Raw genomic sequence first — 17,377 nt, forward strand, 5'->3', positions numbered from 1 at the left:
TTCTATTCTCTCACATCGTTCCCTCTCATCTTGTTTACAGATTCTCTTATGGCTCTTACAGCATTTACGTTTAAGTCAGCTTCAAGGGATCTCTACTTGAACCTCCCTTCCTCTCAAGAGTAGGCGTGCCTTTCCTAACTCTTCCTCGGGGATTATTACATCATCATCAATCCATCTTCCTTATCAGCATCATTAGCAGATTCGAGTGTTAAATCCTTCCTGAGACTTCCTCTACAAGCAGTGCTGTTGTTGATGCATCCCCATAGTACAAATCATCTAGAAGGTCACGTGGTTGTACCATTCGTATAGAAATAATGTCATATCCATCTGAGTCACAAAATTGAATTGGCTTAGGTAAAGCACATGTCGATAATTGTTATATGTACATTATGTGTGCTATGTTATATGCACATTATGTGTGCATATACTAGGAGGCTAACCCACATTAGGCTTGTGAGCATGGGAGCATGGGAACAAGCTCTAGTGGAGCATGGGTTAGGACTAACCTTAAGGGTTAAGGTTAGGGTCAGGCATCCAAGGGTCACACATGGGAAATGGAAAGTCAAGAGTCGTTTGAGGGCCCTCCTATATAATAGAGGCATGGGGCACACTCAAGGGGGCTTGGAGTCTTGGAGGCTTATGCTATGGTCTCTTGTGTAGAGGTCCATATCTATTCATCTACCATTTCACACTATAGCTACATGCTATTGGATTGGAGTTATACATCTTGATGGTATGGTACATCAAGGTAGAGGTATGATGTATTTCATTATTACTCATGTGTGCATCCCTTGGGCTCGGGGGTGGTTGGGTGGTTGAGTTTATGCCTGATTTATGCATATTTATGCATAACAATTATCTAGAGAGATCTTAGGATTTTAACAGTGGTATCAGAGCAATCTCTATTTAATTGTTGTTGTTGATTTTTTTTAGTAAATTTTAATAGTTACTAATAAAATGTTATTTTGTTGATTTGTGTTGATGAATTACACGTGGATCATCGATTTGGTGATTGGAACGTGTGTTACTATAATTCAATGGACGAATCGATGTTGTGGGGGAATTCCGTGAGTTAATGCTATTTTTTTCTATTTTGTATGGTCAAAATCAAGTATTAATAGAATTTTTTACAAAAATACCATAAAGTTTATGGTGGATATTTTTGTTAGAATGGATTCCCTGAATTTCTAGAAATTTTAGAAATTTTTTCTAATTTTTTAGGAATTTTTGAGTATTTTTTTATTTAAAATATATTTTTATACATTTTTTTACGGGTTTTTTCCGCGGGAATGCGATCAAATTTCTGTCAATTTCTACTAAAATTCAGTAGGGGACAGCGTGTTGATGCATGAGATGCTCTCCTGTGTGCGTGGGACTCTCTCCGCCTCTCAAATCTGATTTTTCCTTCTTTTTTCGTGAGAAAATCTCTTTAAAATGATTTTTTTTAAAACATTAATCATAATTAATGATAATTATGATTAAAAAAGTTTAATTAAAAACATTAATCATAATTAATGATTTAAAAAGTTTAATTAAAAACTTTCATCATGGATTAAAGTTAATCTCTCTGATTAACAGAGAGACAGAGAAGAGATGGGAGGAGAAAGAATGAATTGGAGAGGAAAGATATTGGAGAGGGTGGAGAGGGTGGAGAGGGTGGAGAGACTCATCCTTCTCTTCTACGCGCAGGCGACCGAGGGGGGGGGCTGGCTGCGCTGCAGCCGAGCAAAAAAAAACGCCCCCTCCCCTTAGAGAAAATCAAAAGCTTAAAAGCTTAATAAACTTTTTTTATTTTTATTTTTTTAAAAAAATAAGTTTTTAATTTAAAGATAGCTTTTTGATAATATTTCAGAAAAAAGCTTGAAAAAAGCTTGGAAAATACTGAAAAATATGGCATTTGAGGAAAAAAATCTCTAAAAATTTCTTCTTGAAATTTTTTGGCTTTTCATCTTCCGGAAAACCTTTGGCTTTCCGTTTTCCCGAAACCTTTTGGCTTTCCGAATTCCGAAAAAACTTTTGACCTTCTGTATTTCAGGAAACTTTTGACCTTTCATATTCTGATTTTTTTGTCTTTTCATTTTCCCAAAACTTTTGGCTTTTCGTATTCCAGAAAAACCGTTGGAATTCCGAAATTTTTTGACCGTTCGTATTCTAAATGCGTTCGGGGTAATTTAAAATTTTTAAAAAATTCTTGAAAATTAGTGGAAAATTAGACAAAGGTTATTTTAAATTTCGAAAAAATGTGGGGTTTGTGTTTGGCATGTGGTGTGTCCATTCGGGCGCCCGCGTGACCATTCAAATTCCTTTAAAAATATATTTTTTGACCCAAAACATTAGAAAAATCCATTAAAATTGTAAATTTTCATTGGATTTGAGAATTGTCAGGCGGAATTGGAAATTTCGTGAACGATGGGATTCTCAGAAAAAATTAGGAATATTTTGAAATTATTTTTAGAAATCCTAAAAATTGATATTTTTTAAAATATCAATGGTATTTTGGCAAATTAAATTGCTAAAAATTTTCTGGAAAAATATAGGTTTGGAATGCCATAAGATAGGTTTGGTGGAATTCAAAATTATTATATTTTGAGGCCCTATAAAATTAGGGAAAATTAGAAAAAAATCATGATAATTCTTTTTCTCGAGAATTTAATATTTTCGAGGGTTATTTAATGTTGAAGTACGTTTTCTCGTACTGACATTAAATAGATGCGAGTTATTCGCATATTATTAATACAATTATACCTCGTATATTTATGTTTGGATTAATTCTAAACGATGTATTCATGATTTTTTACCATTTTTTAGCCATTCTTTTTGGACATGTTCCTTAATTTCTTTTGATGGCTATAATTTACGTTCAAAGTGTGTTTCACCTTTGACACTTTTCCATGATAATTTATTTTGTACTTATTTAAGTGTGGTTTGTGCTTAATTTCTTAAGCCTCTATCATGGGTTAGTTGATCGGTTTGTTTTGGTGGATTTTTATTGGATGTTTTCCACGTTTTATATGGACTCATCAGGTTCTGCCTAGATCACTTATGTCTAGGGTTTTCTTATTGAGTGCTACACACATGTGTTTCACTTTCTTACTTTGGAGTTTTATTTGAACAACACAACGTTCATATACTCCGGATTGATGAGTTGGCCACCAATTTTAATGCTTCTTTTGGCATGATTTATGTCCATTAGATGGTATGCATTGATTTTTATGATCAACTATGGTTTTTATGGATTTAAGGAGCTTCTATGCTTTTATCCATGGTTTCATAACGATCTTTTGATCTTTTGGATAATTTCATGTGCCTTGAAGGTAGCATTTGCCTTCGTTTTTTGCACGTAATTTTGGAGTATATTTTTTGTATTCTTGTACATATTCCAACTCGGATACCTAGTTACTTATATGTCTAGGTGAGTTATTTTTCTACCCTAACTTTATTGTGTTTTGGGTAGTTATCATTAGAAAGGCGCCAATAATTCAATTTCTTTTCTAATGATGTACTCAGAAGGAGTTATTTCTTGATGTAGTCTCAGGTATATAGAGACAGGTTTTAGTATGTGAAAGTCTGGATAAGGCCATCTTATTCCTTTTATACAGGATTTTATTCATATTTCCTAGATGGCATACTAGGAAGTTTCAAATTGTTAAGGTATGTATGGGTGGTATCATGGTGGTATGGGACGCTAGTGATCCCTCACATATATTATCTTATGGGATAATTTGGGCTCAAGATTGTTGCTTTGCTTCCATCACTTAGCATGTTGACCTCAACATTCAAAGACAATCTTATTTTCTAAATTCACTAGAAGTTATATTGTGGAGATTCTCTATATAAATTTCTTTTCTCTATAGCCTACATGTTTTGATGAGGGTAATCTCATCGGCATTTTCACTTGTTAAAATCTCTTTCTTTAGAGTTCAAATAAGTTTATCTTGTTGTGTTCGGATAAGGAAATTTGGATTCTTCCTTTGTTGGCATTTCTTTCTCTAGTTCCGTACTTTAGGTGATTTACACAATCAACCTGATAGGTTTACGGATGGACATATGTAACTCATCGAGACGTTGATGATTCTCTATGTTGATATGGGTAACTCGAGACGTCGATTATTCCATATGCAGATGTGGATACGTCGGGGCACCGATGAATCCCTGGTTTCTGCTCTTATAATGCCATGTTTTCTTACTTTATTCCGAATGGTTTACAACGAGGAAGTTACTTTGAATGTGAATTGCTCTGATCATCCGCAGTAGTCTGCTGATGGGCAAACAGAGTGTATGAATCAGATTATAGTGTATATGCTTCGTGCATATGTCTCTAGAAAATCATCATATTAGAAAAAATATCTTCCAATGATGGAATTTGCCTATAACAGTTCTAAATTTACGGCTATTATTTTTTAGTCTGTGCATACTTATGTATGGGTATCAACCCAGGACACCTATTGATGTTGGTCTTAAGGACATCGAGCTTGATGCATCGAGGGATTTCTTGCGAGATATGCAAGAAATGCTGACCGAAGCTCGGGATTCTATCAGGAGTGCTCATGATAGGGCACGGTTTTATGCTGATAGGGGACGCTCATCTCGGTCTTTTGAACCAGGAGCGTTGGTTTATTTTAATGTTCCTAAAGATTTTCAGACTTTGTCAATGGAAAAATGCTCGAACTTATCTCCTAGATATTGTGGTCCATTTCGAGTTATGCATCGGATTGGCACGGTTGCCTAAGAACTAAAACTACCTCCAATTGTTACAGTTCATCCAGTCTTTCATATCAATAGATTGAAAGGAAACTCGTTGAAGTCGAAGATTTATCCTATGTTCCACATGAACCTGATATGGTACATGAATTCAGGGAAAGGAAACATTATAGTTAACCTATCCTTGAGGTTAAAATTAGGTGGAAAGATAGGGAAATTGAGGATTCGACTTGGGATTCGGTTGAAATTGTTCAGCGCAGTTCTCCTTCTTTTCATTGCAAGAGTGCAATGTTTTGAGAGAGGGAAAGTATGTTATATGTACATTATGTGTGCTATGTTATATGCACATTATGTGTGCATATACTAGGAGGCTAACCCACATTAGGCTTGTGAGCATGGGAGCATGGGAGCATGGGAACAAGCTCTAGTGGAGCATGGGTTAGGACTAACCTTAAGGGTTAAGGTTAGGGTCAGGCATCCAAGGGTCACACATGGGAAATGGAAAGTCAAGAGTCACTTGAGGGCCCTCCTATATAATAGGGGCATGGGGCACACTCAAGGGGTCTTGGAGGTTTGGAGGCTTATGCTATGGTCTCTTGTGTAGAGGTCCATATCTATTCATCTACCATTTCACACTATAGCTACATGCTATTGGATTGGAGTTATACCTCTTGATGGTATGGGACATCAAGGTAGAGGTATGATGTATTTCATTATTACTCATGTGTGCATCCCTTGGGCTCGCGGGGGTGGTTGGGTGGTTGAGTTTATGCCTGATTTATGCATGTTTATGCATAACAATTATCTAGAGAGATCTTAGGATTTTAACAATAATGTTGCAAGGACATGACTCCATTCTAGGGGATCAATTAAGTGCTCAGGGAAGGGTTGTGGAATGCATGCCTCATCTGATACACTTCGATTACCCTTAAGTCTCTCAGTGTTGAAATCCTTACATGAGGCTTCACACATCCATAGATCTTCTCGCCTATCTGACAATGTAACTCTTGAGCCCTCAGATGAAGCAGAATCAAACTCATCTATTGGGAGACCTTGTTACATCACGATATGAGTGATTCTTTAGGTTGACCCTTGTGATGACAGAATCATGTCGGAGGTACAAATATTGTATCCCCAATCTTGAATCATTTGAAATTGTCGCATGAATGGTCTACCCAATATCACTTCATAGTTTGGATACTTTCCAAAATCCACTATTGCAAATGTGTGCTCATATTCAATCCCACATGTGGTGACCAATATGTTCTCTAGCAGCCCAATGGGATGTTCTAAGCTTCCATCTGCTAGCTGCAAGCGCTTCCTGGTACTCCTAATAGCTGGTTTGCCCCACTTTTCCCAAATGGACCTTGTCACAATGCACCACTATCAAGTATTGCAGTTGAAGCTACTTTTTGCACTTCTAATGGGAGAGTAGCATTTCCCTGATCGTCCTCACAAAATTTTCCTACTTTGTTGATAGGAACTGGCATAACATGCTTTGTCTCGGGATGTATAGTACAATGATGGTGACCCTTTTGTAGCAATACCTGCTCTGACAAACATGTGGCAATATCATTCCACAACTCTGGTCGAAGCTTTATCAAATCAAGCAAAGGTAAGGTACAAGCCACTGGTGCTGCTGATAAAATAGCTTGCACAATACCCATATCCATCTCCTTTGTCAACCTTCTATGCATGGAGGGTATCCTCAAGGTTTAAGAACAGTTCTCATATTCTCCCAAATAAGATGGTAAGGTTTTCATTGTATGCTTACTTCTAGGAGAAACAATTGTTTGAACTTCCTCCTGGGTGCTTGGGCGTCTAAAGTTGTTTTCTGTGCCCCTGGTAAAATCCACTTTAGAGAATGGAGGTGAAATAATAGAGGACATATTCTCATTAACTTTCTCATGAACTGCTGCCCACATCTCATTTGCCATGTCCTCGTTAGCATCAATAACTTCATCATTGCATGGGAAGGCAAGACTAGGTGGTGGCAGAATGCCTTCTTTCAATGGGGTGTCAATTGGTGCAGACTTCTCGCTATGTGAGATCAGATCACTTTTCATTTCCCAACTTGATGACACTTCTGGTATGGTTTCTAATGTTGGCTTAAGAGAAGTGGGGCCCCGAGGGATAGGTGGAGGTGGGCCCTCAAGTATTGATTGAGCTTCCCTAATGAGTTGCTGATGTACAGCTAGATTGATCTTCTCCTTACGAGGGTTTGGGTATTCTTGAAGCTTCTTGGGGTAGCTCAGATAAAGCTGCAATGCGACTTCCATGAGCATCAATGATGGCATCTAGAGTCTCGTTCACCTTATCCACAAAAACAGAACCCCCTCGGTTGTAATAGCCTCATCTTGTTTAGCACTAGGCCTAGGTTGAGGTTGACGCTCCTCATGCACTTCTTGGGATGTAAAAGCTTGATCCTTTATGTTTTGTTTACAGACTTCTTGAGAGCTAGTGGATGCACTCTTAGTTTGCTTGTTGCGGTTCTTCTTCCTCCTAGTGGTCCTTTTTCTATTGGAATGTAGGGTGTTGTCCACTAGATTTGCCTTTGCATCTCTAGTTCGAGGTGCCTCATCAGTCTGCATTTCGGCATTTTGTGTCTGTGATCTAGTCATGACTCTAAGTGGCACGACATCCTCATTCTCTGATGAAGGTGGCGATGGAACTGCCTCTACAAAGTTGAGTAAGACCTTTGGTTGAGAGGTGCCTTCTTCATGTGGTTTCAGCAAACAATCCTTTGGAAAGTGTTCTACACAACACCCTACACAATATCTTTCGATTGGTGGAAACTGTGGTACTTTTGTATTGGATCGAGCTGCTTGCCTTTGGCGATGTGGACAATCATGAGCCCAATTAGCTTCTCCGCACTCATAAAACAGGGGCCCACTAGTTTGGCTTCTACTTTCCTTTGCTGCCATTGACTTGAGGGGCCTGGAGTCCTAGGTTGGTAGCCGCCTAGTAACATCAAAGAATTTTGTTCCCCCGGTTGAGGCTCCAGTGCTTGGCTTGGATATGCGGGACTTTCAAAGAGATTTTCCTTGGATAAATATGATGCATATTCCTCCTCCACATAGCTTGGGTTTACCAAGTCTCTACACATATTTGAATTGTCGTAGTCAACAAACCTCACAGGAGCAGTCCCAGGAGCAGGAGGTTGAGCTCCAAGTACAGGTCGTGCTTGCCCTTGTGCCATCGGTGGCTTACGTTCAAAATTAGTATACTGTTGATGCATTTGTGGAGCCACTGCATCCCTTTGCTGCTCACGCTCCTGTCTCATTCTTGCAATGCGAGTACATTCCTGTGTGGTGTGGGTATAATTCCAAGCACAGGCCTAGCACCACTTCTTTGTGGGTTGGTTTGTGACTAGAGGAGAAAAGGTATTACATTCTTCGGTTTTATGGTTACCGCCACATGCTCCACAAAGATGAGGACCTGTAGGTAGTACACTCCTCATTCGTTGCTGCTGTTGTTGTGGCTGCATGGGTGGGCGATAGGTTTGTCCCAATCTTCTTAGTACTAGGTTAGCTATCTGGTCTGGATTTACTAGTGCGCTAGACCCTGAACTTTGGTCATCACCCCACTGATCTCTAGGTTGTACCTCAGGGCCAGTACCATCTTGGAATTTGAAGTTATCTGTGAAATCCAATGCATCATGGCAATACTCATTGAAATTTGTATGCTTCTTTGCATAGAGATGTGTGTGCAATGTTGAATTTTTTAGTCCTTTTAAGAAGGAGAAATTAATCGACTCTGGGTGCGCTTCTCATCTTCTGGGCAACGATTCATGTACTGCTTCATCCTATTTACACAGTCTCTAACACTCTCAGTCTCGCCTTGCTTGAAAGAGTAGATGTTTGCTACTGTGTCATGCTGAATCCCCATCAAGGAAAAAGCAGCAATGAATCTCTCTTCCAAAACTTGTAAAGAAGATTTGTCTAAAGCCTCTAGTGCCTGAAACCAAGCAAGGGCCTTTCCCTCAAGAGTGAGCCCAAATCCTTCAATTTGTGTATGCTTGTCAGTCACTTGCTCAGCTCGAACTGCTTGCCTAAATGCTGCTACATGGTCATATGGATCTCCCGACCCTTCGTACTTCTTTACTAGTTTCTGAAGAGTTGATGGCCTTACTCGTCTTGAATACTCATCATCAGTCCTACGGCCTCTCACTCTCAGTGGTTCCTCTCTTTGGTAAGATGGTCCATATGCATCCCAAATTGGTGTGGGTCCCCTATTACCTGCCTCACCAACCCTCTCCAAAGATCTTGTTACCCGCATTTCAGGAGGTGCATTATGGGAGACCGAGTTGGCTCCCCTACCCTCCGATTGTCATAGTGAGAGAAACGTTGTTGTGGTGTAATCTGTGGTTGCACTTTTGGTGTAGGATAATATCTTGGTGCTAGAGTTGGACTATTTTGCCATGGTCCACTTTGATGTCGAGGGTCCCTCTTTAGTGAGCTCTCGTAGGGGAGGAGCAACAGTTTCTCCAAGAAAGGCTGTCTCTCCTGGTTTAGCTGTATTAGTTAAGAACACTTCCATGAATAATGGTTGTCCTCTCCACGTGAGTTCACGAATCTCCTTCCAATCTAAGGTTCGGTATTCATTGGCCCATTTATCAACGATTCGGTTCTTGTATCCTGCAAGCTTCTCGACTACCACCACAAGTGCTAGAGGAAGATCTAGCTCTGGCAATCTAGTTGTGGCATAATATCCTTCTAAAGAGTCCTTATAGACCTCTTGAAGTGGGTCATCCTGAAAGACCTTTGTCACTGGAATTTGTCGTACAAACTCCCATTGGTTCTCAGCCTCCTAATCCACTTTTCTCTTGCCTTTCTTGTCCCTGTCTAAATTTAGATCTACAAAAAGTAAATCATCTATGGATGGCTTTGAGGACTGGGCATTGGATGGTCCAGGCATGTCCGGCTCAATGAGCCAATCATCTCTAGACTCCCTTGCTCCAGAAGGCTTCGATAAGTCTAGGAACTCACTCTTAGAGAGTCCTCCTAATTTGTCTACATTCTCTGGATGATAGGTGACTTCGTAGAGCGAACACCATCTCAGCCCATGTACATGTTACCCTAGTCATTGACTAGAGGTGCTCTATCAAGATCTGAGAAAAAGTCTGCAATCTTAACGAGATACCGTTGTTGTGGATCCCTAAAGATCTCAGCTCCTTGAGCATTCGTGTAGACATATTGAAGTCTCACATTGAGTGGTAACCCCATGGTGTCGGCTTCAAATGGATTAAAAGATCTTGTGGGTGTCCTATTTGCGGCTAAGGGATGACTATTTGATGGCCCTAGATTGTCCACCATAGACAATTAGCTAGTTGTCCTGGAAAGGGTATCAGATTTGGGATTCGGAAAAGGTTTCAGCAATATCTGCCAAATTTCCTACCGATTGGGTCCCACTTTCCTGCGTAAGTACTCTAGAAGTGCCCTAGACCCTATGGCAGTGTCTATATGACGTCCCGACCGCAAGTGCATAAAGTCAAATTTTAAGGTTTTTTTTTTCAAAAAAATTCAAAAATTTTCAAGTTGGCTCAAACTTTGCCAGAACCCATCTTGAACCCCCTCGAACACATTAGGCCAAAAAAATAGCGTATTTTTCAGGATCGAAAATCGCCTAAAATTTACCAGTTTCCCATACTGAACTCACTATGGGAAAATGGTTCCGGGACCGAAATTTCAACGATGGGTGTTTTCTAACTCCTCTCGAAAAGTTAGATAACCTCCCAATTTTTTGCGGCAGAAAATGAAAAATTTTTCAGACTTTTTTTTTGGCAGCCTCTTATCCGGTACGGTGGCGGTCTTTATGGTGTGGTGTGTGGGTCTCTCAGCGCAGTGCGCTGTTCACACACAGTCGCCTTCTTTTATTATTATTTTTATTATTTTTTTCCTTTTTTGAAGTGCGTATGCAGTGAACTCAATGCGTGTGCAGCTGTGAGATTTACAGCGAATTCAATGCGTGTGCAGCTGTGAGATTTGCAACGAATTCGAAATGTTCAATCTTCATGTGCATGTACAGATTTCAGTTTTCATAAACAGATTAAGAGAAAGAAGTGGAGCTATACTCATTGGAGCTTGATGCTCATTAGAGTACAATAGAGAGAGTTAGAGAGTTGCCATAGCTTGAGAGCTCAAGAGCTTCACTCAATAGCTTATGAGAATGGCCAAAAAACGTCCTCTTTCTTTAGCTAACATCTCTTTTATAGAGATGTCACTAACCCTAATCCTAGGCCTCTTTCACACATGGGCGGACAACCCCATAAGTGAGCCTTGCTTAATACACTTAGAACTCTCATTTAGAACCCATATTGGCCTAAAACGATTTACATTGCACTTCGGGACAAAAATATGGAAAAATTATGTGCTTCTTTATGTTCCCATGGCTACAATCCCGCTCTCTCGCATTAATTGCTTCCGGCCTCCTTCCATAATCCGTGTTCCCGTGAGTGTTCCCGTGGAACAGCTTGTCCCACAAAAGTCATCAAGAAGGATCCTCCTAAAGCCACACAATTCAGTTAGCCCAAAAGCTGGGCATCAACAAGCATGAAGAAATGGGACCTGCACTCGATGCTGACAGAGCCTTTAAAGGGTCACAAGTCCCTATCATGCCATTGATTGGGAAGCTCAAGATACGTGTTCAAGAATATGTTGATCAAAAGGAGTTTTATCTATCCCCTTTGTTACATGAGGATGTCATTTTGGGGGCGCCATGGCTCCATCGCATGGCCATCCAACTCACTTATCAAATAAGGATAGTGTTAACCCATGGCAGACGCACTATGTTTTACGTCATTAATTTAAATATTCTGAGTCATGGGCCGGGCTTGTCGGCACCATATGTTAAGGATAAAGGGATTGGGTGATCGCCGATGAGAGGCGCACCTTGGATATCAGTAGGATAAGGGTTAGGGTCGGCCGGCCATGTATGGGCGCCCAAGTGTGAACGGCCAAGTCACCTATAAGAGTCAAATGTAACCCTAAAATCCTCATTCTCATGTGTTGTGAATACAAGAGTGCTCTTGCCTTATCTCTTGGTTTCCTTCTCCTGCGTGTGTGTGTGAGAGAGAGAGAGAGAGAGAGTGAGAGAGTGATCGAGCACTGTGTAGCGGCACGGCGCGGCGGCGGAGAGGCGGTAGAGCGGCGACGGCGGCTCCTCCTTCACGATTGCGACGCGGGAATCCTTCAAGGCAGCAGTTAAGCGGTGAGTGACACAACCTTTTGCATTCTGTTTTGAGCTTCCTTCCCTGGTTGTATGCTTGTAGCCATTCGTGGCTCGCAATACGGTGTCTGGCAAGTCCCCAGCTACGACCTGTGCGACAAAAGCGCACATTTTTGGCGCCGCTGCCGGGGAGTTGCCCTGCACCAAGCTCCAGTTTGCAGCTCGGCTACTGCGTGAAGTTTAATCTACACTGTAGGAAAGCGACTGTGTGTTTTTTGTTAAGGTGTTTCTGCAATTTGTCTGCTGCATTTCTGTTTCTTCTGTTATTTTTTTGCTCCGCATGTGGGCGTGCATTCTGTTATCTGGTTTCTGCGTGTGAGAGGGATTTCTGAATCCCCAGATCTGTACTGTGTGTGCGAACTGCGCCGCGGCCAAGACTAAACCCTAAGGAAACCGTAGAAAACTTATCTCACAAAAAAAAACAGAAAATAAAAAATTAAAAAAATCAAAAAAAGAAAAAAGAAAAAAAATTTAAATTTTATTTTCAAAGAAAGAACCAAACGTGTGGAGAGGAAAGCTTTTCTAATTGGAGAAAAAAAAATTTGAAAAGAAAGAACCCCACGACCCCGGCCCCGGCCTCGGTCTCGGTCTTTTGATATATATATATATAGGAGAGTGAGCCTCCATAGCTTTCTCTCAAGTGAGAGCTTATGGGAAGTCGTGCCCTATATGTAGCCCACTCCCCAAGGAGTAAAGTGAGCATGTGGGATAAAGCCCTCACCCTTTCCTCCACAAGCAAATAGGCTTTTGCCCCTTCCCCCCAAAGGAAACGGACTATTTTGAGGACTACAGGAGCTCTAGATAGGCGAACACGGTGCTGTAAAGCACACTAGGACCCTTTAAACGATACGTTCGTTTCGAGCTATCACACGCCCTAGTCCAAGTTCGACCGTAGGTAAGGGGGTCAAAAACGGGTTAAAAACAACACAAAAACAAGTAAAAACGAGGTGCGAAACACCTAAGAAACCACTTGTGTGAGTTTCAAGGGTAGTTACCAACGCACGTAGGGTACCCACATCATATGCATCTACGTTCTGGTCGGGTGCTAGAGCCGGAACCACTAGAAAGTGTTTCAGTCTACGCAGGCTCACACCATCCCTCCACGTTGGCATCTTGGCCTTCGGCTGGAACCCAAGGGAGTGCAACCCAAGATCCACGAATAGTGGATAGTGACTCGTCCTCTGACTCAGAAGCCATGGAAGGACACCCTACCAAGAACCCTGAGGAGACAAGCCAAAACATGCCAGTGTGGGCCCCACAACCCGGATCTAGCATGTTTAGTCGTCTAATAGAGACCTTTAGTAGAGCTACACGCTCTGAACATGCGACAAGCGAAGTAAATGAGGAAGGAGGGGTAGTAGATTCGCCATTCACATCTTATGTAGACCCTACCCTCCCAAAGAGTGTCCATGTGGATATTCTACCCACTTCGTTTAATGAGGGCCCTACTGAGCTACCACATTCCGATGCTCTTCCTAAAGTAGAGGTCCCTAGAAGCCAATCCATAAGAAGTGACATTGCGTCCACTTCAAGAGAACCGTTTGGCACACCAAGTCTAGATGGGATATTTCTCAATGAAAATTGGGAATATGATCTACACACAGAGACTCTAACGAACCTATACACGGGTTACACATACCATGTGGGTTGGTTAGAAGTCCTACGATCTACATCTAGCGCCACTAATCTAGAGGAGCAACAACACATGATATGTGAGGTGATTCATAGAATTATCCAAATTGAGAGGCAAAATAGGGGAGTGGACCTAGTTTCCACTGGCCCTATGAGGTTTTTGGATACGGGCAAGGCCAAACAACCAACCCTATCACAATTGGAGACTCCCTCGGTGAGTCCCATAGACCCTTCATATGTTGTTTCGCCTAGAGTCTCAATGCAGGTTGAGCCCACGAGTAGTAACTTTAGCTTTCCAACCTTGGCTCAACTTTCCATTAGGGAATCCGCAATGCCTACCCCAATGATGAGCATAGCTGAAAGTGCACCTGTTACTGCTGTAGTTAGTACGACACCACTACCTAGTGGAACAGTACCTACAACAGTGCGTGCCGGTGCCTATCGACCTTATGTACCTATTGCTACTCATGCCCATGTAGCTCCTACGCCTCCTAGTATGCCAATGGCGTATGCTCCAAGACTGCCTTATCATAACCATTATCCAAGGGGAGCTAGGCCTAGTCACATATCATATCCTACGTCATTTGCCAACCTACTCAGACCAACGCCAACTCTTATCAGCCAGGCTATCCCAGAAGTGCCTTCACCAACTATGCCTGCTCACTTAGGTGATCTCGCAGCATTTGCTCAGACGATCGGACGATCCATTGCAGAAAACATGCGGGGTATTCCTGAGAGAGAACCTAGAAGCAAGGCAGTACAAGTGGCTAAGCTCACTCAAAACTTCAGTGGTAACGAGGATGTTAGGAAGCACATTGAAGTCTTTGAACACGTGTGTGATTCCTTGGAAGAGCACAATGAGTTGCATAAGTGTAAAGCCTTAGGCTTAACCTTAAGTGGGAAGGCCGGAGATTGGTATCGAACCTTAAGGGTTGAAGAGCGCACTCACTACCCCACTCTCAAGAGATTGTTCTTGAAAGAATACATACGTGAGGGTGTGCTTTGGTGGGGGGTAGCATCTCAACTCCAAAAAGCTGAACGCGAGGAAGGGGAGCCAGTGAGAGACTTTATAAGTCGATTGAAGCATCTAAATTCTCGCTGCACTCCCGATGAACGCTTCAATAACAACCAACTCCTCGATAGATTCATCCGAGGATTGCACCACGAGGACATTTACAATGGCCTAGTCATTAGAGGTCTTACAACGTGGGAAGCAGTCACTGCCAATGCAATCCAGTTAGAAGACAACTTGATGATTGCAGGTAAAAAGGTGTCTTCAGAAACAAAATCCGTTAGTTCGCAAGTATGTGGGCACGAGCCAATGACGGTAAAACCTATTGCCAAGGAGCCCAAGATATCTGAAATGTCTGTGACCGACCTTACTAAGGCTCTCCAAGAATACTTTAGGGGTAATCGAGCTCCTCAGAATAGCCATATGTACCCAAGGAGAGAGCAACAATGGTGTTCGGTGTGCTTAGGACCACATAGCACGAGTGAATGTCCCACATTCAGAGTCAAATTCAATGGGAATTGCAATGCATGTGGTAAGTATGGCCATCAATCTAAAGATTGCCTAACACTTAAGCGAATGTTGGCAAACCAGGCACCACTAGCTTGGTCAAACACACCTCAAGTACCCGCGCTAATGCCTGCACAACCTATCGAGCAACCGTCACAGCATATAGTTCCAAGGAATCCGAATGTAGTCCAGTCTGTGCCGTTACCACCGCCAGTGCTAGGACCACAACCTCCACATCCAAGGATTACCCCAATAAACCAGATGGGTTGTGAGTCACATAGTGCATGTGGGGATTATGAAGAGGAGATAGACCCCACTGTTCCATACGGAATTGATACGTTTGAAATGATTCCCCAGTACTACATGGAGGATCATTTCGGGCAAGTTAAGCCTGTATATCAAGCGGCTGCTCTTGCCACAAGAGGGCAAAACCTTAATACCATGGCAAGGAGACCACCTCTTCAATGCTACGAGTGTGGAGGACCGCACCGTGTAGCGGAGTGCCCTAATAGGCTACAGAAGATCGCCACTCAAATGCAACCAAATCAAGGGAGCACATCGGGAATGCCGGTACTTACATGTAATCGTTGTGGCATAGATCATTTGATCGCTCAATGTCCACATAATCCTAATGCACCCAAGATTATGCCATTGAATTTGGTTGAGGTCACCAACCAAGCACGAGGAACCACACCTGTTGTACCCGCGAATGTAGTTACACGGTCAATGCTTCAAAATCAAAACTACATTCTTGAAGAGAGGGATACTGCATCAATCGCTCAGGCAAAGAAAAAGAAAACACGGCGAAAGAGATCGCTTAATGCCACGAGCTCCAAGCCCAGTTCAAAGACTAACATAGGGACAGGAGACGACCCCGTGTATATGAATGATCCTGAAGACGATTCTGATTCAATAGAAACCATGGGGACCAAAGCCACTACCTTAAGGGAGGAACCCACTCGGGAGCTCAACGAAGGAGAATCAAGCGAGTACATAAATAAGGGGAAACAGAAGGAAACTTCCTCGGCCCCACAACCAAGTCAGTTAATGCCCTCTCGACCTCCCAAACTGACTGAGACTTCCCAAGACAAGCCACGTGGGCCAAAAACCCTCAAGAAAAAGATTGGTACTTACCCAAACCCAGTTGAGGAGATTGAACAAGTGCAACACTTAAGGGGTTTGGTGGAAGAAACACAAAGAGAACTGGAACCAAACCCGAGAAAAGTCAAAATTCCAGATACAGTGTTTCCTACGCAAGTTCAGCCTCACAGGAACCATAAACCGTTAGCTATACCTAGTATCATTCGGGAAGAAAGTGAGGATAGGACATCCGGAAGTGGGCAAACACCCTTCTTGCTGGAAAGAATGTTTAGTGAGGGAATGCCTGCCCCCATTGAAGAGGAAGTGATTCCATCTTCACCAGTCCCTAGTCAAGGGGCGATGTCTCGAAAAGTACCATTGAATGTGTCTAAGCTAATGGATTTCATGTCCTCTGAGATCAGAACCACGATCATATCCAAATTATACGGAGATCCTGAGCTATTCTTAGCTCTTCGGGCATTTCTCAATGGAGAACTAAAGGCGGGGCTACCACAATTTGCAAATATGGATAGACCCGACACGCTTCAAGATGAAGGGGAGCATTGGGATCTACAACCCAACTTAGATGAAGATTCGGTCGTTGAAATACCTGTGAACAAGTTGGGACAGTACTTTGAAGGTGATGAATCTAATGCCACCCTCCCCATTACTACCAAGGGATTAACTCTAAAGGGAATCCTTGATGGTGGTGCTGGAGTGAGCATTGTGACTAAAAACTGTTGGGAATCCATGGGAAGACCTCACCTCGAAGTCACAAACATAGTGGTTAAGATGGCAAACGGAACCATAGCTAAACCTATTGGAATGTTAAGGGACCTTAAGATCAAGGTCCTGGGATACAAGGTAAAACATACCTTCATTGTAATGGATTTCTCCAAGCATCCTATGTCATATCAAATGATCTTAGGACGTCCTTTCATGAGGGAAGCACAAATGGTGCATGACTGGTCGAAAAACCATGTCTATCTACAATTCCAGGACTCTGTCATTCGAGTTGATCTTGAGAATGGTCGTGCACATCCTTTAGGAAGCAAAGTTATCATTGATAATCGATCGGATACCACTATTCACTCCGCCCCATTAAGATATTGCTATACATGCAAAAAAGAGACTGATGATGGGAAAGACTCTCCTTACATGGATGTCCTGCCAGGTATGACTGAGTCGGATAACGTGGATTGGGTACACCTAGCGGCA

The sequence above is a fragment of the Cibotium barometz genome, chromosome 6 (genome assembly GCF_041138505.1).
Source record: "Cibotium barometz isolate CiBa-2024 chromosome 6, ASM4113850v1, whole genome shotgun sequence".
NCBI lineage: Eukaryota > Viridiplantae > Streptophyta > Polypodiopsida > Cyatheales > Cibotiaceae > Cibotium > Cibotium barometz.